This window comes from Papio anubis, chromosome 10, assembly GCF_008728515.1.
Source record: "Papio anubis isolate 15944 chromosome 10, Panubis1.0, whole genome shotgun sequence".
NCBI lineage: Eukaryota > Metazoa > Chordata > Mammalia > Primates > Cercopithecidae > Papio > Papio anubis.
This window is the reverse complement of record NC_044985.1, coordinates 104,910,198-104,933,775: the sequence shown is the minus strand read 5'-3', so window position 1 is coordinate 104,933,775 and position 23,578 is coordinate 104,910,198.

The following is a 23,578-nucleotide window of genomic DNA, read 5'->3' as shown; positions in this document are numbered from 1 at the left end:
TGGAAAGGAATCCAATAGATAGTTCTCTCACTTTATATGGGACCTTTCTGAACTTCAAATATGTGAAGGAGTTCACGGATTTGAAGATAATATGTGACTGAGTTAGATAATAGTTGACTGAGTCCCCCTTCAGATAATAAGCCTATAAAACCAACTGGTCATTGATAAATGACAACTGTATAGCTACTAAGGGAAAAAGATGGAAAGTCAGGGAGGTAGCTGGCAACTAGTTGATTTACACCTTTGTTCTGGCATAAAAATAAAAGAGTAAATACTTATATTTCTTCAACTTGTAAAGGAAATATATCTGAGTTATGAAAAAAATTTTGTATGACCTATCCACGAGTTTTCTTGACGAGTATTTAAAAGGTATGTTAAAAAAAAATATGGCAACTGGCTGGGTACAGTGGTGTAAGCCTGTAATCCCAGCACTTTGGGAGGCCGAAGTGGGCAGATTGCTTGAGCCCAGAAGTTCCAGACCAGCTTGGGCAACATGGCGAAATCCCATCTCCGAAAATGCAAAAATGAGCTGGGCATGGTGGAGCACACCAGTAGTCCCAGCTACCTGGAAGGCTGAGGCTGGAGGGTTGCTGGAGCCCAGAAGGTTGAGCCAGGGAGTCCCAGCAGTGAGCTGAGATTGCGCCACTGCACTCCAGCCTGGGCTACACAGTGAGACCCTGTCTCAAAAACAAACAAACAAAATATGGCAACTGGAAAAACTTACACAAGGTGTTGTTGAAACTCATATTTCCCTTTGCTTCGCGGAATCTTCTTGCTTTGTACTTCCTTTTGTATGGGTGGAAGAAAATGCCATTTGTTCTTCATCCCCAGTGCATCCCCTCTCCTCTTTCCCTCACCTTGTGGTCCTTTGATCAAAGACTCAACATGATGAGCATTCTTTAGGTGCCAGGTGCAGGTTGAGAAGTTTTGATATAAAACTCAGAATGTGGCAGCCTGCACCCTTGCCAGGATCCCCAGGCGAAGCTAAGACGGGAGCTCTCTGAGAGTCCTTTGTTGACCTGAGTTCTTCACTGAACACTGTGTGTGATTCCCAAAATAGACAATAAATCACATTAGAGGTGGAAAAAACATCCCATCCTCATACGATGATGTCACTGGGATATGATTTCCGTAGAATACCCGTGAACTGATAACTTGAGAGAGTCACCAGGACATTCTAAGACGCAAATATTCTGAAAGGAGGACTGAAATTGATTGATGACATCAACGCTGTAAATAAATTGAATTTACTGTGAGGATTTTCAATAAATTTCTAGAGCTATTGAATAATGAACATTAGTGTCTACTGAGCACTGGTAATACAGGTAAGCATTTTTGATTTTATTTCTCCTTTTATTTTCTCAGTGACCTAATAAGTTAGATACTATCGTGACTAGTATTCCTTAGATGAGGTAACTAAGGGATGATATTAGGTTCGTGCAAAAGTAATTTCAGTTTTTGCCATGACAAAGACCACAATTACTTTGGCATCAACCTAATAGGATTCAGAACCAATAATATAGTATGTGTGTGCATGTGTGTGTGTGTGTGAATGCATCTCAGGTCTATCAGTCTATCTGTCTATAGAGACAGAGAGAGAGGGAGAGGGGAAAGAGAGGAGAGAGAGATTGATATATTGTAAGAAATTTGTTCACATGATTCGAAAGCTGAGATGTCCCACAATCTGCCATCTGTCAAGTGGAGGAGAGCTGATGTTGTAGTTCCAGTCTGAGTCCAAAGGCTGAAGAATCAGGAGAGCCAATAGTGTATATTCCAGTCCAAGTTTGGAAGAAGACAGATGTACCAGCTCATGAAACAGTCCAGCAGAGAGAGAGGATTCTCTCTTACCCTGCCTTTTGTTTTATTCAGGCATCCAACAAATCGGGTGAGGCTCACCCATGTTGGGGAGCGTAATCTACTTTACTTAGTCTATTGATTTACATGTTAATTCATCCAAAACGACCCTTACAGACACACCCAGAATAATGTTTAACCAAATATCTGGGTACCCTGTGGCCATCAAGTTGACACATAAAATTAACCATTGCCTTGGGATTAGAAAGCTCAAAAAATATATTGTACTTGGTCTCTCAGCCAATGGGATGAAAATGACAAAAGTACAATATTAAACTAAGTTATGTTAAATTATGAATTGTTCAAAGTTAAACCAAGCAATTGATGAGGGAGATGAGGTAATAGAAAATACATTGAATTTGTTGTTGTTGTTGTTGTTGTTCTTATAGGGTGTGGTGGGGAAGTTAGGGAGACCTATGTAATAAGCAACTGCAAGAACGTTTAGCCTATGTGATAATTAGTATACTGCAGTCAAATTGATCTATTTTATTAACTATAGAAATACTCATTTTTATTAACTATAGAAAGATTTTTGAGCCCTGCCGCTGCTTATAGGTTTTCATGCTTTCTTTCAAGGGCTATAAATGGAGGCTCAAGACTACTTGCTCGTTGGTTAAAATACTATTGAGCAGTCAGGCTCATCTGCCAATCCCAAGTAAGGATTACTACCATGTAGCATCCAAAGAGGATGACGATGTTAACCATCAGAAACAGAAGCCCACAGACCTTGGCCCACTGCATCAACTATGGGTTTGGAGCTGTCAAGGAGCACTCAACATACAAGGCACTCGCTGGAACAATGTTTTACTCATAGAAAGGAGAGGAACAGCAAAATCTGTTGTGTGGTGTGTGCTGCTCTCCTATGGCTAGTGGGTTCATCCCAATAGCTGATGTAGAGTGATGGACTGCACACACCCCTCTCGTGCTGCAGCAGAGGGACTCTGTTTTCTTCCAATGGGGGCAGATATACTGGCAGCACTGGCCAGGTACCATACAATGCATATGCCAAAGCAATACAAGGAAGTTCACTGTGCGCCCAGAATAAAGAAAATATTTCTCCTAATAAAGAAGAAGAATATGGTGCCAAGTTGTCCCTTGGCACCCAGCTTCCATTAAAAGGGAATATTCTATGTCCAGGGCACTGATTGGGCAGTCCTCAAGAGGGGAAACAGGTCATGCAACAAGTCCCCAACAAAGACCGCATGGAGGATACCTCCCTAGATGGAATCTGTCACCCTGTTGCTTCCTCTTCACAGACTAAGTCCTGTGGTCATGACCTCTGCGGGGCATGGTGGCTGCATCGCAGAGCTCAAGTATCATGCCTCATGCTTTTCTTCATAGAAGGTGTGGAGGGCTGATGATGTGAGATGATAATCTCCTTCCAGTCACTCAGATGTATTTCCCTCAAGTTAGCAGAACTAGAGAAAGAGGGGGTGGAGATCTTTTTCTTACTGGTCTAGGATGAGGGAATGTGGAGTCTAAGATGATAAATGATCAGCTGGAGATGGAAAAAGAACTGATCCCTGTTCCTCAGAAAAAGAACTGTCATCAGAGCTTCCATCTCTACAGCCCCAGAATCTCAATCACAAAAATACAGCAATAAGACATAGGCAAATAATGTAATCGTAAAATGGAAATTTTAAAAAATTAAATGACATAATTGTACAACAGAAATAAAAACAGGGATAAAATTAAATAGTTAAAACTGAAAATGAAAAATGAAGTAGCCACATCTAGGAGACAAAAAGAAGGTTTAAATGAGATTCCATACTAATGACTAAATACTACAAAGCAAAAAAAAAGTTGAAAGAAATGAAAAAACAGAAAGACGGTCATAAAATAGTTAGTGCTATGGACTAAATTGTTCTCCCCATCCCCAAATATGTATGTTGAAGCCCTAACTCCCGTGCGATGGTATTTGTAGATGGGGCCTTTGGGAGGTAATAGGTTTTAGAAAAGGTCGTGTGCGGGAACTTCCTAATGGAATAATTAGTGCCCTTATAAGAAGATATATCTGGCTGGGCACAGTGGCTCATGCCTGTAATCCCAGCATTTTGGGAGTCTGAGACAGGCAGATCATCTGAGGTCAGGAGTTCGAAACTAGCCTGGCCAGTATGGTGAAACTCTGTCTCTACTAAAAATCCCCCCCTCCTCCAAAAAAAAAAGTAGCTGGGCGTGGTGGCATGCACCTGTAGTCCCAGCTACTTGGGAGGCTGAGGCAGGAGAGTCACTTGAAACTGGGAGGCAGAGGCAGAGGTTGCAGTGAGCCAAGATTGTGCCACTGCATCCAGCCTGGGCAGCAGAGTGAGACTCCATCTCAAAAACAAGTGCCAAAAAAACAAAAACATAAAACAAACAACAAAAAAGACATACCAGAGACCTTGCTATCTTTGTTTCTCTATCTCTCTCCTCACCATGAGAAGACTTACTGAGAAGGCAGCTGTCTACAAGCCAGCAAGAGGGCCCTCACCAGAAGCCAACCATGCTAGCACTCTGATTTCAGACTTCTAGGTTCCAGAACCATGGGAAATAATTTCCGTTGTTTAAGCCATCCAGTCTATGGTATTGGGTTATGGCAGCCTGAACTGACTAATCCAAACAAGTAGCTTATAGAAGCAAAATAAAGGTTCCAAATCCTTTTTTTATCCAATTAAAAAATACCAACCAGAGTATCAAAAAGAATAATAAAGCACGATAGGCCTAAATGATACTAAATTTAATATAATTTAGAATAAGATGATTAGAAAATATGAATGCTTTGAAAACACAGCAATAAAGAGAAGAATGAAAGAGAATAGAGAAGACTCTTTGAGAAAAAGAAATAGTACAAAGATGAAGGTTGAACTTCATAATGAGACCAGCAAGTCATTGGCTGGACAGGGTCTCAGAGGTCCAATGTGCTCTTGCTGGTGGGCATGGGACTTCCCTGAACCTAGAGCAGTTCTTCAGATGAAGCACTGACTGACAGCGGGTCCTTGGACTTAACTCTTCAACTCTTGCTGGTGATTTTGTCCCTGGTGATATCACACATCTCTCATTCCTCATGGCAGAGTTTTCTATTTGCTGCAAGGGATCCCAGCTGGTATGTCCACCTAGACCACAAAGTTATACAAAAGCTGACATCCCACAGCCAGACCAAATTTGGACTCAGTCCTCATCCCTATCTGCCCACTTATTTTTCCTGTCTTTTGTCTATTAAAAAGCACTTACTGGGGACCTGTAGTGATGTATTAGTGGCTATTCCAGATGCTGGGTGCACAAAAAGAACCTGAAAACCACCCTCTTGAAGTTTACACTTAAGTGGGTAGGTGAAGGAGAAAGGAAAAAAAAAAATTGAACAAATACATGTTTTCTAAAGTCTACTGCTGTGAAGCAAACAAACAACACGCTGAGACCAAGTAGAAAGGGAGCTCTATTTTCAGATAGAGTGGACACGGAAAGCGTTAAGAGATCTATGCTGAGACCTGAAGTACGAGAAGGAGCCAGGAGAAGAATCCGGCAAAGATGAGTGAACAGCGCACAGTCTCTAAGTCAGAAAGAGCTTCACGTGTTCCTGGGACCCCTGAAATGAGCCTCTGAGTGTGACATAGGACAAGAAGAGTGGCCGGAGAGGGAACCATGGTCTCTACAGTTGTGTGTGGTCCTTGGGCAAACTGTATGACTGTTCTGTGCCTGGATTTCCTTGTCTGCTCATAAAATGTAGTTGACAATACCTTCCCCAGAGACCATGCAGTTAAATGAGTTAAATGAGATGCAGTATATTGAAGACACTTAAATTTTGGGATTCCTTTCTCCAGCATCCTTCTGGTAAAGGCAATTTTTCTTCCAGAATCAAAGACATGTTTGGCCTCTTGAGGCTATGCCCTATTGGAAGTTTAAAATGATTGCTTGCCTTTTTTTTTTTTTTTTTTTGCTTTCAATGTATTCAAAAATTACATGCAGTGTATGGGACTGATAATTTGCCCATCTAAACTCAATGCGAAGACAGTTTAAGACACCAGATTAATTATTTTTCAATTGAGTGTTTTTCATGATGTAGTCAGCTTTTGAGGCAAAGGCTCAGCCATAAATCTTAAAATTAGCTGGGGAATTAATTTTAAAATTAAACACACTATGATGAATTACAAGCAAATGAATGATTAGTAACGTAGAAAGACACAACTGGGTCAGGTGGGTGCCTGTGTATATGGTGACTTTTACTGAGCAGCCTCTGCAGGTCAGCATCTTGGTCGGGGAGGAGGAGGATAATACGTATTTCCCTAATTTTGTATTTTAACTTTCCCTGTCAAAAGCTTATGCTTGAGAAGTTGTTTCCAAATTGAAACTGAATTTATAAGCTGTAGGATTTTACAGCATACAGTGACACTGAGAAGACTTAAGGAACTAACACTTCAGAATCTGAAAATGCAAAGATTAGAAAAATGGTCACAATCGAAGTATGTTGATGACTCAGTCACTCGCTCGACTTCCTAAACGTATTCCCTCATCCATCTTTGCTAACTGGAGTCCCTCTTCCCCTCATCAACTTGCTGCTTCCTACCTCAAAAGCATGACATTTATTTTTTCTCCCCGTGAAGGGTGATCCAATAACACAGAATGCTCCAGAAGTAAGCAGTGATTTTATTTCCTTCCGATGAAGCTAAACAGCTATCAGGAAGATAGTCAGTGAAGAAATGCATAGCTAACTGTGCATTTATATTTGTCTATTTCACCTGGGAGGAAATAACATAATAGATCCATTTTTCAAATCTAGATTCCAGGGTTAAAAATGGGGAAAGGGTGAGGAAGGGAGAGAGGAATGAGGCCACTGCCCATTTCTCTTGGAGCCTTAATTCTTTTCCTTATGGGATTTAGGGTTGGAAGAGACCTTGTTTCCGTTAAGAAAGAAACAAGAACACCCTTCATGGTTCCTGCCCTGTGACAAATGTATCCTAGTTCTTATAAAAGTCTATAAGCTTTGCAGAAGAAATGGTGTGCAGAGCCACATGAGAGAGGATAATCTGAGCAGTGTCTGTAATTCCCCAACACTTCCCCAGTGGTTTGTTAGAAACTGAAATTCTGAATCTAGGTTTTGTCTGCAGAGGTTTTTGTTAAAATGCATTCATGTACCCAGAACAGAGAGTATTTCCACACTGGCTCCTGATTAGATTCTCAGTGGAGGGAATGTGGCAATGCACTGTGAAAGAGAGCACAGCCCTGGTACTGTGGCCATTGTTCAGTCCCCGTGCCTGTCATTTGCTGGTTGTGTGATCTTGTAAAATGTATTCACCATTTTGAGTCTTACTTCCCTCTGCTATCAGATTGTGAAGACTCCTTAGCCCACAGGTTTAAATTAAATTAAATGAGTTGATATATGGAAAGAACTTGGCATTGTATCCAGAGTATAGTTCACACTTCAAAAATTTTAGCTATGATTAGTTGCTTATCAGATTTAACGAGTTGAAAGAATGAGGTTGGAAAAGCAAGATTTGATCAGAGGAAAGGGAAGGAGTTACTGAATGAGGAAATTGGTGAAGACTGGACTGGCCTTTGGAGGGATTTAAGGTGAGCATGAAGGACTTCCGTAATCAGCTAGAGGACTTGTCTCCTAAACAGAAAAGAAGTAATGAAAGTCAAGAGACAAAGACTTTTATTTCATGATCAAACACTTGTTTGATGGAAAGTGAAAGCTAAACAAGGCATTTTACAAATGTTAACTCAGTGATTCCTCATTATAACCTTATGAGGTAGGTACGAGTTCCATTTACAGATGAAGAAACTAAGGCACAGAGAGGTTAAGTAACTTGCCCAGGGACATACTGCTGGTGAGTAGCAGAGTTTGGGGTTAAATCCAGGCTCCCAAGTCCATGATTGTAAACATTAGACTCAGCTTCATTTTTACAGCAATTTTTATGAAGTCCGGCTCTGAATATTTAGAAGTGGAGCAGTAGATCCTAAGATTTATATTGTTCAATGGTATTCCCCCCTTCCTTTCCAGACGCCCACTTTTTTGAGCACTTTCTTGTTGTGTCACTGTTCTAATACATCATGAGTCAACCAATTCCATTTTATCTGAAACTTCGTGTGTTTTCACACTTAATGTATTTTCCAGTTTTATTTACCTGGAGATCTGGTAGCTAATATAATTTTATTTCATAGCTCATATAAATTTATTGAAATTAGTATGCATTTTCTACTAGAATCGACAATACAGTATTTTCTTATTTGACTACTTGCTGTCTGTAGTGGTTAAAGTTGTGGCAGTGATCAAAATCTGCAATTCATTTTTCAAAGACAATATTCTTTTATTGTAAATTCGCATTGCTTCATGTGATTTAGAAAATGGTAGTAATTCAACTGGCCGTATAACCGTTAAAGCATGGGTACATTTCTTTTCCTTTATTCCTTTATGCATGTGCTGTGAAATATTTTCCCACAAGGAGTGAATTTGTTACCTTTGTGTGACATAGACATTCAAAATTATAATGCAGCTATTTATTGACTTTTTAAAACATTGCCAGTTTTGATGCTGTAAACCTATTAAAAGTCATTGATCAACATAAAATGGTTCCTATAAATCTGAGTGAAAGTTGCAGTTGTAAAGTCCCAACTTATTTTTACTCAACTGTATAAAGCTGAGACAATAATTTTAATTTAATTGCAAATATATACATGTATTCCTTTGTGTGCCTTTTTACTCAAGTGAATTGACAGCATCAGGAACCAAAACCGTTCCTTTCTCTCCCAGACAAACCAGGATAAGCATTTTGGTTGCGGCACTGATGAGTTGCTATCTGAGCTGGAGGCATCAATTCGAAGACAACAATTCCCCTTTTGGATTGTGGCTTATTTTTAGAGTGCTTCAACTGTACATTTTGATGGACATGCTGATTTAGAGGAATACCTAATTAATCCTAATTGTGATTTTAGTTTTATTTGCTTTAATTTTCATAATTTAGTCACATTTAATTTATATCCTATTGACTCAAAAGTAAAAGGAAATACCTAATTCCTGTCAACTGATTGTCTAACCTACAGAAAGGATCCCTGAATGAATTAAACATCTAAAAAGAAGGCCTAGGTGGCTAGGGAAGAATTTCTATTTTCTATTTTTCTTCTGCAGCACAGAAGGAGGATTTTAAAAATCCTTTTAGGGAAACCTGGAAAAAGAGAAGCATATAATACATTTTCATTTTTTATTCCCCTTGTTCTTTCTTTTTGGGGAAGTCTACCTGATCATTTTGGTGAAGCAAAAGTAGTTGATAATTTACGGAGGCCCCAGGATAATTCCATATAGTAATGACTTTTTTCTTGTTATCACCAGGGTCATCATTATTGCTTTTCATAAATTTCTGACAGTGCATTATGGCTGAAGGACTTTTTCTCCCTGGCTGCCTTTTATCCAGAGATCTTGAAATGCCAATTTTAGAGTCAAAAGTTGTTTACTTCTATAACAAATAACAATGATCAGAAATAAAATGAAAAACACTACTTAGCAGTTTGATTAGGTTAGCCCACTGCTTGTTTTTGTAGCACTCTTGAGCTAAAAATATGGTTTTACATTTTTAAATGGTTAGGGAAAATATCAAAAGAAAAGCAATTTTTATAATCCCTGATAATTATATAAAATTCACGTATGTATCCATAAATAAGTTTAATTGGAGTGCAGCCACACCTATCCATTTATGCATTGTCTATGGTTGATTTCTCATTAAAACAGCAGAACTGAGAAGTTCTTACAGAGACCATATGGCACGCACAGCCTAACATATTTACTTTCTAGCCCTTTACAAAAAGTTTGCTGATCCCTGGATTATAAGGATATCTGGAAGACAGAAAGAAATATGTGGTTACAGTACATTTTGAACATTAGTACTTATTGAAAGAAGATCAGTGACTTAGAAACATTATGTTGTATCCTTTTCTAATTAAATAAGAAATTATAGATTATCTTATCTCGGACACTTATTTTACAGAAGAAGAATTTGAGGTCTAGAGATTCAAACATATTTTTATGGAACAAGCAACCTTAAAAAGAGATGAATTCTGACACTTTATCCCTTATATTCCTTCAAATGTTTATGTCTACTGTTGTATATACCTGTAAGAGTGTTATATAAAAATGTCAGATGTTTTTATGTACTGAATTCCTAGTCATTTGTGGAAAATTTGGCACCAACAACAAAATTGCAAGAAGTAATCCTGGTTAGTTCTTCTTTGCTGGGCAGGTTCCCTGCAAAGACCCTATGGTCTGAGAAGACATAGTAATTGTAGGTTTACCCTCTACTTATAATCCAGAGGCTCTATTTCTTTCCTTGTTTCTCTAGCACATCACAAAAATCTAAGGACAATCATGTAATATCGATTTTTTAAAAAGCCCAATCAATTTAATTAAGCTCTTTGTGAGCATAGTTTTTTCCTGATATTCACTGGCCTTTCCTTTCCCATCCTTGAAAACCGTCATTATTTATCTCTTCAAGCGATGAGCACCTCGAACCCCAGTCCTCTTCCTGCTCCTTGGTTGTTCATGCTTTTCAAGTATTATCATGTTATCACCTTAGTCATCACTCTGGCAAGCACACTTGTGAATGTATTGTCTGGTGCATCCATCTTGCCACATAAGTCATGTCTTCCAATACGTTTATCATTCTCTTTGCTTGTCTCTGAACTCCCTCCAATTTATCTACTGCCTTCTTTCTGGAGCTGTGATGCCCCAACTTGACTGTGGTATTCTAGTGGTGATTTCACCAGCCCACAACTCAATGCCTTCCCTAAGTCATACTTCAAGACAGAACTAGCCCTCCTCTCTTGACTCCATAGCACAATATAAAATGCAAACAAATGTATAAATCACCACTGTGCATCTTCTGTGTCCTTAGTAGTCTTCACACATAGCCAGTGTTCCCATCGCAGTGTTTGAAAGGACCTTGAAAACTCATTTACTTTTTCCTACAGGCAAATTTAAAGATAAACACTTCTAGACTTATGTAGCCTATTTTGAAAGACCTAAACCAATGTGGGCAGTGCTGCTTATTTTTTATTACTCAGTAGGTCTGGTTGATAGTGAATCTTTCCTCTAACACAAATCTCTCCAGCAGACCTTTCTTTTTTTCAGTCTTTATTTTGAACAATTGGATATGATCTTAATTTAATATTTTTTGGCTCAATATAATTAAAGTATCCATGGAAAAATTCAGTTCTATACAGATACAAATAATCTTAAGGGATGCCTCGAGGGTTTTCCTGACATGGGAAAGAGCTCTGAGAAGCATTATGTGGTGAAACCAGATTCAACTATCATTTCTGAACTTCCAAGGGGAGAATCACATTAGTCTAATGAAGAGAATAAAAAAAATATCCCTGCACATACTAATTTGAGCAGCAAAATGATCTGGAGAAGTTGGAGATCTTGATAAATGGGGCCAAGTAATTGACAGAGTGTTATAATTAGGGCAAGGCATCTGTCAGTTAATTACCTTTTCCTCAATAAAGAATTACAATTTTTACATGTTCCCATAGCTTATGATTTCTAGCTGTGATTATCTTCTGTGTTCTCATCTATCTAAGTTTTACAGATAGAAATCATTACAAAGAGAATTGCCTAGCTATCATCTCTGAAAAACAAACTGGACAAAAGAAAGGTAAAAAATATTTGGCTGGATAAGACATGAATTTGGCAGAAGAGATCTAAATTGCAGAAAGGTGATTTACTATTTCAGGCTGTCTTTGTTTGTGATTCAGACTAACCATCTAAGTTTGGCCGCTCATTTGTTCACGTATTCATTTATTCCATAAACCTTTATTGAATACCTAATACTGTAATAGTTCAAGGGGATAAAAAGGTCCTTTAAGGAACTTATGGTTTAGTGGACTAGATTTACAAATAAACAAAAAAAGGCAATGGAAACAGCATTGACATCCATTAGATCTGCCCTGTATTGAGAGAACTAGGGAAAGATTTTAGAAGAATGAGAAAGGCATGAACAATAAAGAGCCTTGGATCTTTAGAGCAAGGGTCTATCTACTTTTAACTGCACACCCTTTTCAGAAAAAAAAGTATTTTGAGTATTTGCCATCATGATGCACACATCATTGATAAGCTATATGCATGTACTAGTGTCAATCTGCATATTAGATATTTGTAGAATTTATTTTATTTTTTAGACAAATAGGAACAAAAAGTCTGATTTTATTTAATACCTCAATAAATTCTTATGCAATCCTTGGCTTATGCATACCTCACTTTGAAGACCTATTGCTTCAGAAAACTTAATAGTAAGTGTTCCAATACAGTTCAAGTTCAAGATGTTTAGGAAGCAGAGACAATAGATAATACTGAAAAGTTGGTCAATGGTTAGACAATAGTGACAGGTTCCCTGTGACCTGTGTTTCCCAAAATGTGTTCCACTGAATATTAATACGAATTCATTGAAATAAAAATAAAAGATTTCTGCTGTCAATTAAGTTGGGAAAATGCAGGATTGAAGTATAAAATTCCATTATCTATGGGATTAATATTCGGTGATTCAACATGGCTTTATGGATGCATATGTTCTTTTCTTCTAAGCTCTTAAGAGACCATATTTTCCATCTCATTTTTATTCAGTGGTTGAAACTATTGAAGGGTTCTGCAAATATGAGGTTCATAAAAATTGACACCACATTTAGAATGGAATTCTGGCATTTAGAGATAGGAAAAATATGACTCCATTAGACGTATATTCAAGAGACTTTTCTTCCTTATATTGTTCTCACTTTTTTTCACTAGGTATTAGTTAATGAATTACTTAGTAATTTTGTTTTGACTTGAAATTAGTAACCTAAAAACTCTTTTCCCAGACCAGTTATTTGAGGAAGCAAAACAGATAACTATTTTTCAATTGCCAGTGGAGGGGCTCCCCAACTGTCTGAAATACTGGAAACTTGCACCATTTTCTTAAACCTTCAGAGAGGACCACTCTTAAAATATGCGAATGTTTCATCTGCAGAGGAGTGAAATGCCTAGATGACTGAAGATTATTCTTTTGTTTTGGAGAGAGATATTTCTGAAATGCTACACACAGCCCTACTGTCACAAAGAGAACATAACAGACACAAGTTAATTTTTTATCCAATGACACAGAATTGTAATTATCATCATTAATCACCGTACCATGATTGATGAAACCATGATGTACTTGGGAGTTCTTGCTGTATAGCGTTGCTTCCCACTATACTACCTGACTCCAAACTGGTTTCTTCAGAGTATTTGTGTCTGCTTTTTGATAATTATTTTTTCACACACTTTACTGTCAAATAAATAGATGTAATGTATAATAAACATATATTATGTGTGTATATTATACATTTGCATATAAATATATATAACTGCTACCCATGCTCTCACCTCTAACATTCCTCTTCTAATTAAATCCAATAAATCATGCTTATGAAAATTCATATGGTGGTATATGAGGGCTCCTCTATGAAATAGCTTATGTTTTCTATTTGAGCCTCTCAAAGATCATCCATTTCTGTGGATTTATCATTACATACATTTATTGAACACTTAAAACACAGCAAGCATTTTTACATGTAATTTCCCTTTAATTTTTGCAATAAGAGTGCAAATCAGATATTATCAACTATATTTTCATGTGAGTGGGGTTTCCAGATTTAGCTAATAAAAATGCAGGATTTCTAGTTAATACTGTGTTTCCCATAAATAAACACATTTTTATGTCTTAAGGGACATACTTATGTGAGACATAATTACACTACAAATTACTTGCTCATTATCTGAAATTCATATTTGTGTGCTCTGCATTTTATCTGGTGATCTTATATGTGAGAAGATTAAGTTCAGAGAGTTTAGAAATCTACAAAAATTTACGAATCTAGCAAGTATTAGAGTTGAAATTTGGACATTGGTCTTTTGACTTCAAGTTTAGGGGTCACGAAGACTGTTCTCCATATTGCTGAAAATACTGAAAGCATGTCTTCCAGAAAAGTAGTGATGTAGTTTGCATCTGCGTCTCCACCCAAATCTCATGTCAAATTGTAATCCCCAATGTTGGGGTGGGGGCCTGGTGACAGGTGATTAGATCACGGGGGTGGATGTCCCCCTTGCTATTCTTGTGATTGTGAGTTCTTATGAGATGTGGTTGTTCATGAGATCTGGTTGCTTAAAACCGCGTAACATCTTCCCCTTTACTCTCTTCCTCTTGCTCTAACCATAGTAAGATGTGCCTGCTTCTCCTTCCCTTCTGCCATGATGGTAAGTTTCTTGAGTCCTCCCCAGTCATGCTTTCTGAACATCCTGTGAAACTGTGAGTCAATTAAGCCTCTTTCCTGTATAAATTACCCAGTCTTAGGTAGTTCTTTAGAACAATGTGATAATGAACTAATACAATGAGCTATAGGACTCCTATATCAAGTTGCTTACATATTAGTTTCCTGGGTTTGCTATAACAAATTGCCACAAATTGAGTGGCTTAAAATGACAGAAATGTATTGCCTCATAGTTCTGGAGGCCAGAAGTCCAAAGTCAAGGTGCTGGCAAGGCTGTGCTCTCTCTGAAGGCTCTGGAGAGAGATCCTTCCTCACCTCTTCCTATCTTTTAGTGGTGACTGAGAGTCCTGACTGTCCTTGGCTTCTGGCAGCATAGGCTCTGCTTCACATGGCCTTCTTGTGTGTCTGTGTAAGTGTCTCTCATTATAGAAGGATGTCAGCTGTTGGGCCTCCATAATTCAGTATTATGTCACCTTAACTTGATCATATCTGCAAAGGCAATAATTTTGATAAGGTCACATTCACAGGAATCGGGGGTTAGAAATTGAAAATCTTTCTATTCAACCCACAACTACTAGTAATCCATTAATACACATGGGATATAAGAAGATTCTTAGCAACCTAGAAAACCTGGGAGACTAAACACGGAACCTGTAAGTGTGAGCAGGGATGGGGACACTAGAAGCACATAGTGCTTCTGATGGGTAGAGCGAAAATAGAGATAATTTACACACAGCTTTATATACTTAGCATAGCTAGACACTCAAATCTGTATGTTTAGTAGTTGATATGATTTGGCTGTGTCCCCACCCAACTCTCACCAACTCTCACCCTGAATTGTAGTTCCCATAATCCCCACATGTCATAGGAGGGACCTGGTGGGAGGTAATTGAATCATGGGAGTGGCTTCCCCCATGCTGCTGTTCTCGTGATCATGAGTGGGTTCTCACGAGATCTGATAGTTTTATAAGGGGCTTTTATCCCTTTGCTTGGCAATTCTTCCTGTCATCATATGAAGAAGGACATGTTTACTTCCCCTTCTGCAGTGATTGTAAGTTTCCTGAGGCCTCCTCAGTCCTGTAGAACTGTGAATCAATTAAACCTCTTTCCTTTATAAATTATGCAGTCTCGGGCAGTTCTTTATAGCATCATGAGAACACACTAATACAGTAGTGCCGGGAGAGATGTACTGTGATTTTCACCTCATTTTATAGATGAGGAAATGGACACAAATATGCTAAATAATTCATTTAAGATGATGCAGCTAATATGGGATGAAATTGAGATTTAAGCCTGGGCACTCTGACCTTGGAATCCACATTCTTCACATTTTTCTAGGTTAATTTAGGGGTAGAGGAGGCAGAAGGAAAGGCAACTTGAGGAAGGAAAGTAGTAAGAAACACAGACCACTGCAGTTTTTCTGTTGGGTTTTGGTTTGTGCTGGTTTTGCCTGCCGTCATTGCTACTTTGGTTTACGTGGAGCAGAGGGTCTCATACCTAATCGAGCATCCGAATCACCTGGAGGACTTGTTGAAACACAGGTGGCGAGCCCCTCTCCAGCGTTTCTGATTTCACAGGGCTAGGATGAGGCAGAATTTGCATTTCTCACAAGTTCCCATGTGATTTTGCTGCTGATCAGGGACCTCAGCTGGAGAACAACTGGCGTAGAGAAAATTGAGATGAGGTTCGAGTAGGAAATGGTTTCCAAGTTCAAAGGGCACTGGAAAAGTACAACCATTTTATGAGCCAACTTCAACTCCCTTTAAAAATAATATGGTCAAATATTGTGTGTATATGTGTTACATACACACACCCACACATACACACAGCATACTTGTAGGATATATTAGAGATTCCTAGATTTATAACAACTGGAAAGCAGCATAGGATTTATACCTTTGAAACAGAGGCTTGGATTCTAGTCCAGGCTTGTTCCTAATTAGTCAGGTCTTCTTGTCTCTAAGCCTCATTCCCTCCCACTCCCGTCCACAGTATACAATAAGGCAGTTGAAATAGGGAAATAAACAACCGCATGGTGGTATCGAACCATTAATAGTCATTTTTGAGAAAAACAATGATACGGAAAAATCATCTCTAATATGTTTTCTCCTATTAACTTTTTACACAAGCAGAAGTGTTCATTATAAAAATTCTAACATAATCACACAACCTCAAGTCATATATTACTCACAAAACCCCCAGCCAGAGATAAATATTATTAATATTTTGGATATCATCTTCCAAAGTGAGATAGATGCATACACGTAACATATTCTGCATACTAATTTGTGACCTTTCTATTAGTAGTGTTCCATGCCCATGTTTGTGTGTGTGTATTTACGTATGTATGTCACCGTGTTTTACATTCTCATAGTATTACATTGCGCAGTTATCCCACAATCTAATTAACCAATCTCTCATTGCTGGGAATTTAAATTGTCCCTAATCTGGAGCTGATATGATAAAGGTGGCGATGAACCACCTGGCGCATAGACTTGGATGTACTTTTCCATTCTAGGGGGGAATTGGTGGGTCAAAGAGTAATCCCGCCTTTTGGATTCATAAAATATTAAATCAGAAGTGGTTCTGAGATGTGCTACGTGATGGTGCTTTTCTCGTGCATAGAAAGGTCATCCATGTGTGTTCATTCTTTGTGTGTATAATGCAGGGAACTAAACTGTAAGGATATAGCCTATCATGTTAATCATTATTATCTCTTGCTTCTTAGATACGAAGCATTTTTCTTTTCTTTTTTATTTATGTAGTTTTTGAGATGGAGTCTCGCTCTGTCATCCAGGCTGGAGCGCAGTGGTGTGATCTTGGCTCACTGCAACCTCCGCCCCCCGGATTCAAGCGATTCTCCTGCCTCAGCCTCCTGAGTGGCTGGGATCATAGGTGCCCGCCACCATGCCTGGGTAATTTTTGTATTTTTAGTAGAGACAGGACTTCATCATATTGGCCAGGTTGGTCTCAAACTCCTGACCCCAAGTGACCCATCTCGGCCTCCCAACATGCTGGGATTACAGGCGTGAGTCACCGCGTCCGGCCTCAGGAGGTTTTTAAACTTTACCTTATTGTGGTTTTCTGTATTTCCTAATTAGTCTACACTCAAGAATTAGTTGCAATTAATATACAACTACCTGAAAGCTGGAACCAGAAAAATGAGAAGCGGCTATCTGTGTGGGCAAAAGAGACAGCAAGAGAAGAATTTTTTTTTTTTTTTTTTTTTTTTTTTTTTTCTGGACAGCAGAGGAAGCACTTGGCTCCAAATAAAAAGCTTCAGCAAAGTTCAGATGAAATACATGCACTGATTCCTTCAGGTCCTTGAGCCCCACGATATTCTCACAGAAAAGAGGAAAGACAGTCTGAAAAATCAAGTCGGAAGGACAATGCCAAAGCCAGCAGGCTCAATCTGCATAGAAGGCTGTTTGAGGGGGTTTGGGAAAGGCCACACTGAATTGAATTTCTTTTTTGTGAACCAAGGATCGCTGAGCTGATCCAACATCCACATCCTCTAGCTGGAAGGCTGCAAGGTGCGAGCTTCAAGGAGCTAAGACTTCAGGGAGCCCTTTCTGACTGGGAGCCCATTCAAACAGGGAGAGCCCCGCCAGCAGGGGAAATTTGGGCTCAGCAGATGAGTGTGAAGGAACATCGGCCCGGCCAGTGTTGACGTGGCAGGGTGTCAGCATTCAGAGCGGCAGCTGCTGCCAGAGCCCTGAGTGCCCAGACTGATAGGAGGAGGCTGGAGCCTTCCAAACAGGCTCATTCCAGGCACGCAGGAAATGTCAGAGGCAGCAGCCTGGTGGAGGGGCGGCGGCTGTTCTGCGTGGGTAGGTCTCTTTTGATTGATTCCCTGGTACAGAAGCCTGGTGACGGCAGTCAATCAGCACAGGATCTGTGTGGGGTGAGGAGAGAGAGAGGGGAGTGGGAGGAGAGGAGGAAGGTGGAAAATGTGCCAAAAAGAACTTGTGGTGCCTTCCAGAGCCATCAGCTAGAAGAAAGCTCAGTGCTACCCTGCAGGAGAAAATGCTGGCTAAAGACCTCTGCTGAAAACAGGCGGCCACCGCAGCCAGGCAGCTCTTATGCCCGTGGTGACCTTCATGGAGTGTGGGAGCCATCTCCAAGGGACTGCCTGTGGTCGCATTTTCCACCCTGCGGAGCAGAAAGAAGAGTCCTGTTTCCCAGCGGATGGGTGTGAGGAAGACACAGGCGGACACCTTGTGACTGTGTCTACAGCACCAAGAGAGGAAGCTGGTGTGATGTGGGCCTCCTGGAGTGAAACTGGGAAGTCAGGCAGCCCTTGTCTTCACCCCATGGTTTCCTCCCCACAATAGGAGCATCTGTAAGACCAACAAATTGACATAAATCCTGTGTAGATAAAAAAGTAGAGCACAACACCAAGGAGGCTGGGCTCCAGGCAGCACTCTTCTCTCATTTTTTTCAGTTAAAAGGAAAGGAATCTAGTTTATTAAGTAGATCTCTTGACGTATAGACAGAAAATTTAAAATGAATAGATAAATAAATAAATAAGGTAGAAGTCACAGAGATCTATCCTAAGATTATATATGCAATTAAATCCTCAGCTAGGAGTTCAGGATTGTAAGAATGGAGTTGAATCTAGAAACAAGAATCTGGTCAGGCATTCCTGACCAGCCTGGCCAACATAGTGAACCCCACCCCCGCAACCATCTCTATTAAAAATACAAAAATTAGCCGGGCATGGTGGTGGGTGCCTGTAATCCCAGCTGCTTGGGAGGCTGAGACAGGAGAATCACTTGAACCTGGGAAGTGGAAGTTGCACTGAGCTGAGATCACACCACTGTGCTCTAGCCTGAGTGACAGTGAAAATCTGTCTCAAAAGGAAAAAGGAGGGGAGGGGAGGGGAGGGAAGGTAAGAGAAGGGAAGGGAAGGGGGGAAGAGGGGAAGGAGGGAAGGAGGGAAAAAGGAAGAAGGGAAGAAGAGAACAAAGTGCCCTGTTGCCAAGAGTTTTTATTTCAGAGGTCCTACTGTACAGCATCTGCCTCCCTCCTGCCTGAGGCCTCTCGCTCCCTATGCAGCTCACCGCTGCCTAACTTGTCCCTCCTCAAGGAGGCTTCCTTGATGTCTTATGTCAGGTGGTGCCCACTGCCCCAACACTTACAACTCTGTTCTCTACTGCAGCCCCCATCGCAGCACTTGCCACAGTATCAGTTATAATTAAAGCATTTATGTACCCACTTTTCATCTGTGTCCTCTGCAAGAACATCATCTCCTTGAAGGTGGAACCAAGCCTGTCTTAGTCACCTTGTATCCCAGTACAGGATTGGCATATGGTAAATACTGGTTGAGATGATTGAATAAGAACATGTAGTTGGAACAGGAAAGAATCGCAGGTTTCTAGAAAACACAGACTGAATGTTGGAGACAGGCTGGGGGTAGGTCAGGCTGAGCCATTTTGGGAGGACACTGATCTATAAAGTCCAAAAATACTCTAAGATTTGAGGAAAAAAAATTCACCAGGAGGTTGCAAACCAGTCAACAGTACTGCCTGTCAGGAGGAAAAAACAATCCCAAGGATTTTAAAATTCTCAGGAGTGTGTCCATGCTTACCTAACCCCCTGGAGATTCACCAGAACAAGCACTTGTCAAGGAGAGGAAAATAGCAGGAAACGAAGTGTTCTGAGGAGCTTGCTTTGTGCCAGGCACTGTTAAGCAGTTTATATACGGGGTCATTCCATTCTCATGGGCAGATTTGTGAATTAGGTATTAGTGGTACTTTTAGACTAGAGCTTACAGATGTCATCAGATATGCTTAAGGGAAAACATTGTCAAGGGTAGAGCCAAGATCCTAACCTAGATTTATTCCTGGCTCTAGAGCCTGTAGTTTTTTTCTAGACAACCACCCTTGTTACTCAAGACCTTCCAGTGTAGTTGCTGGTTTTCTAGGGCTTCTGGTATTCCGAGGCAGCCCAAATTATTCTTAAAGCTCTAAAGCTGCTCCATAGTAGGGTGTGTGTGTGTGTGTGTGTGTGTGTCCTTGTGTTGTAATCAATGCTGGCAGGGTACATAAAAAAGGTGGAATTTTAATGCCTACTGGCATCAATAATAAAATTCATAGTATATTTACTCAGTGTTGAGTAGATTATGGATCATGTATCAAACTACGCGATCATACTTACAGCAGCAAAATTTAGAGCTGGAACTTTTCCTATTTGATTATACTTGCAATGTAGATACCTGAATTTTTTTTCTCAATGTGATTTGCATTCGCCTTTGTGTCAGTAATCTGGATTATCTGTAAGTAGATTATTCTCAGACTCCTGGCCTCAAGTGATCCTCCCACCTCAGCCTCCTGAGTCGCTGGTATTACGGGTGTGAGCCACTACACCCAACTTATAGGTAGATTATTCTAATTTGAGTTTGTCCAAGAACGAATGTCCTTCTAAGTTACGAATGATGCCTACTCTACACTTGGGACTCTGTTGACGTCTCAGCTCCTTCTATTTAGTTTTATTGTCAAGATATCCTTTGAGACTGAAACACTGAACTTCACCTAATCTATCAAAAGTCTGGGGAATGGTGACACGTGGCATCAGTCTGAAAGAGATCTGCTGATTAACAATGTGAAGTCGTTTCCACAGAGGACTTGAGTAGTAGGGCAGGATGGGGAAGGTGAACAGCTTCTTAGCCTTTTCTTCCACGTTTTCTTTTACTCTTCAAGTGTGGCCTTGTTGCTTTATTTGAAATCATTCAACTTTAGTTTGGCAGATGCGGCTTTATTCACACGCAAGAGCAGAGCATAATTAAAAGCCAAATTTAAGTTCTCAATACGTTTTCTTTTTTCTTTTCCATGTTTCTACTCATCTTTAACAGAGAAAATAATTGTGGTTGGACTCTATTTTTATTTACTTATTTTTTTGAGACGGAGTTTCACTCTTAGTGCCCAGGCCGAAGTGCAGTGGCGTGATCTCGGCTCATTGAAACTCTGCCTCCCGGGTTCAAGCAATTCTCCTGCCTCAGCATCCCAAGTAGCATGGATTACAGGCATGCACCACCACACCTGGCTAATTTTTGTATTTTTAGTAGAGACGGGGTTTCACCATGTTGGCCAGGCTGGTCTTGAACTCTTGACTTCAAGTGATCCGCCCATCTCAGCCTCTCAAAGTGCTGGGATTACAGGCATAAACCACCACACTCGCCTGGACTCTATTTTTGGACAGAATTATACATACAATGTTGGTTGTTATCATAAATGTCACATACATAGATGATAACATGCTTTGCCCTGGTTGTGTAAAAGTAGTTTGTTGACCAAATCAGATTTTGCACTCAGAGCTGGGGCAGCTTTCCCTGAGGAGTCAAGTCCTGTGGCTTGAGAGGTGACGAAAGGTCTTGTCACTTCAGAAGAAACTTCAAGCTACTCATCAGTCAGGGTTTTTGTTACTCAAAGACAGCAGCACCTCAGCTGCTTCCTGCTTGAAGGCCCAAAATGCCACTAGGAGGAGCTGATGACTGACCGAGTTTAGGCTCACCAATATTTAAAGCAAATTGCCACCACAGACCGCCCACCCTGGGCTGCAGGCTCTGGGTGTTTAATTATTTACATGGTAATGGATGGACCAGGAATCGTCCGCCCTTCCAACAGCTCACCAAGGAGAGCAACCGTGTCTCGTGATTTCATTTGCGGGTTATTTCCTGTGAGGAAGAAGTTTTTCAACCTTGCTGCAGACAGAAAGGTGGAAAAAGTGCTGCATTAGCAAAACTCCCAAGTGGCTCCCATTTTAAATTTAAAAAAAGAAAAAATGCAAACACACGGACTTCTGGGTCTCCGATGCTTCCCCCAAATTCCCAGTGTACAAGAACCAAGGAAGAGACCCAGGTAACAAAGAATCTGTTTCTGAATATTTTGGGAAGTCCCTCCCTTTTCTGTAAACAGAATATCAGAGGTTAAGAAGGGTGAGACCCTAGAGTCCAATGGCTGGGTTCGAATCCCAGATCTGACATCTAGTAGCCATGTATCTTTGGATGTGTTTCTTAACCTCTGTATTCTTCCTTTTCGCCATCAGTGATAATTCTACATGTTCCTGGGGTTGTGATGAGGATTAAGTGAGTTAATACACAAACCCACATGCCTGTAAGCTAGTGCTCAGTTCTGCTTAGTGGGTTTTCTGTTCCCCACAGCCAAATGCATTCCAAATTGATAACAGAAATTGAGGGACAATCACAATTTTCTATTCTGCTTTTTCATTGAACAGTTTATCACAGCCGCTTTCAGGAGTCCCACCAAATTTAAAGTTCTCTGTAAAGGTAGAAAGGAAAATCTGCAAGTAATTTTCAACATATAAAAGACCCTAATAATATCATTATGCCTGATTAAACTCAGTGCATGATCACGTTTTCTTGCTTTTGGCAGGAATTCTGGCAAATCAAGTTGGTTGTCTCACTTTGCTCGTAGAGGCAAGAATCTTGCAGTTCTCTGTTTTTTGACTATTTTTTCAAGTGATTAAAAATAATTAAAGCTATTGTTTTAAAGTAAATTGGATTTTTTGGCCGGGCACGGTGGCTCACACATGTAATCCCAACGCTTTGGGAGGCCAAAGTGAGTGAATCACCTGAGGTCAGGAGTTCAAGATCAGCCTGGCCAACATAGTGAAACCCTGACTTTGTAAAAAAAAAATACAAAAATTAGCTGGGCATGGTGGCACATACCAGTAGTCCCAGCTACACCGGAGGCTGAGGCATAAGAATTGCTTGAACCTGGGAGGTAGAGGCTGCAGTGAGCTGAGATCATGCCACTGTATTCCAGCTTGGGTGACAGAACGAGACTCCATCTCAAAAATAAATAAAGTCAATTTGTTTATTTAAAGTTTGGAACTTAATGTTGGAAAAATAAAGTTAATCTTCTTTGGGGAAAAAAAAAGTTGAAAACTTCTGTTAAATCCTTATTACGTATCACCATTGTCTTCATGCTTATAAAATGAACTTCTCATATAGCCATTTAATTAGCAATTTTTAAAATAAAAGTTTATCTTTAAAAACAAGGTTTTTTCCTGGATGTAAAATAAATACACAATAGCAAAAGAGAATGTATAAAACAAGAAAGTACGTGGTAGAAAATAAAAATCATCTAGCAACTGGGCCGCTATGAAATAATCTTTATTAACATTTGGGACTTTTCTTTCTGACATTTGTTTTTGTGTATATACACGTGTGTGTGTCTACATGTGTTCATGTATGTGCATTTGTAAAATGGAGATTCTGTATTATATCACTTTCACTTTATTGTAAGTATTTTCTCATTTTAGATTTAGGTAATACTATGTTTAATGGTGTCTGTAAGGATTTGCTTTTCAGATTCCACCTAGAGCTGAATTTATGAAAAAGTTAATGACTCTTGAGCTGCGAGACCTAGAATGAGCCCTAGCAATGTATTTGCAAGAGTAAGACATATTAACAACTTCCTCTTCTATCAGATGTCATTGAAGTGTCGGTAGT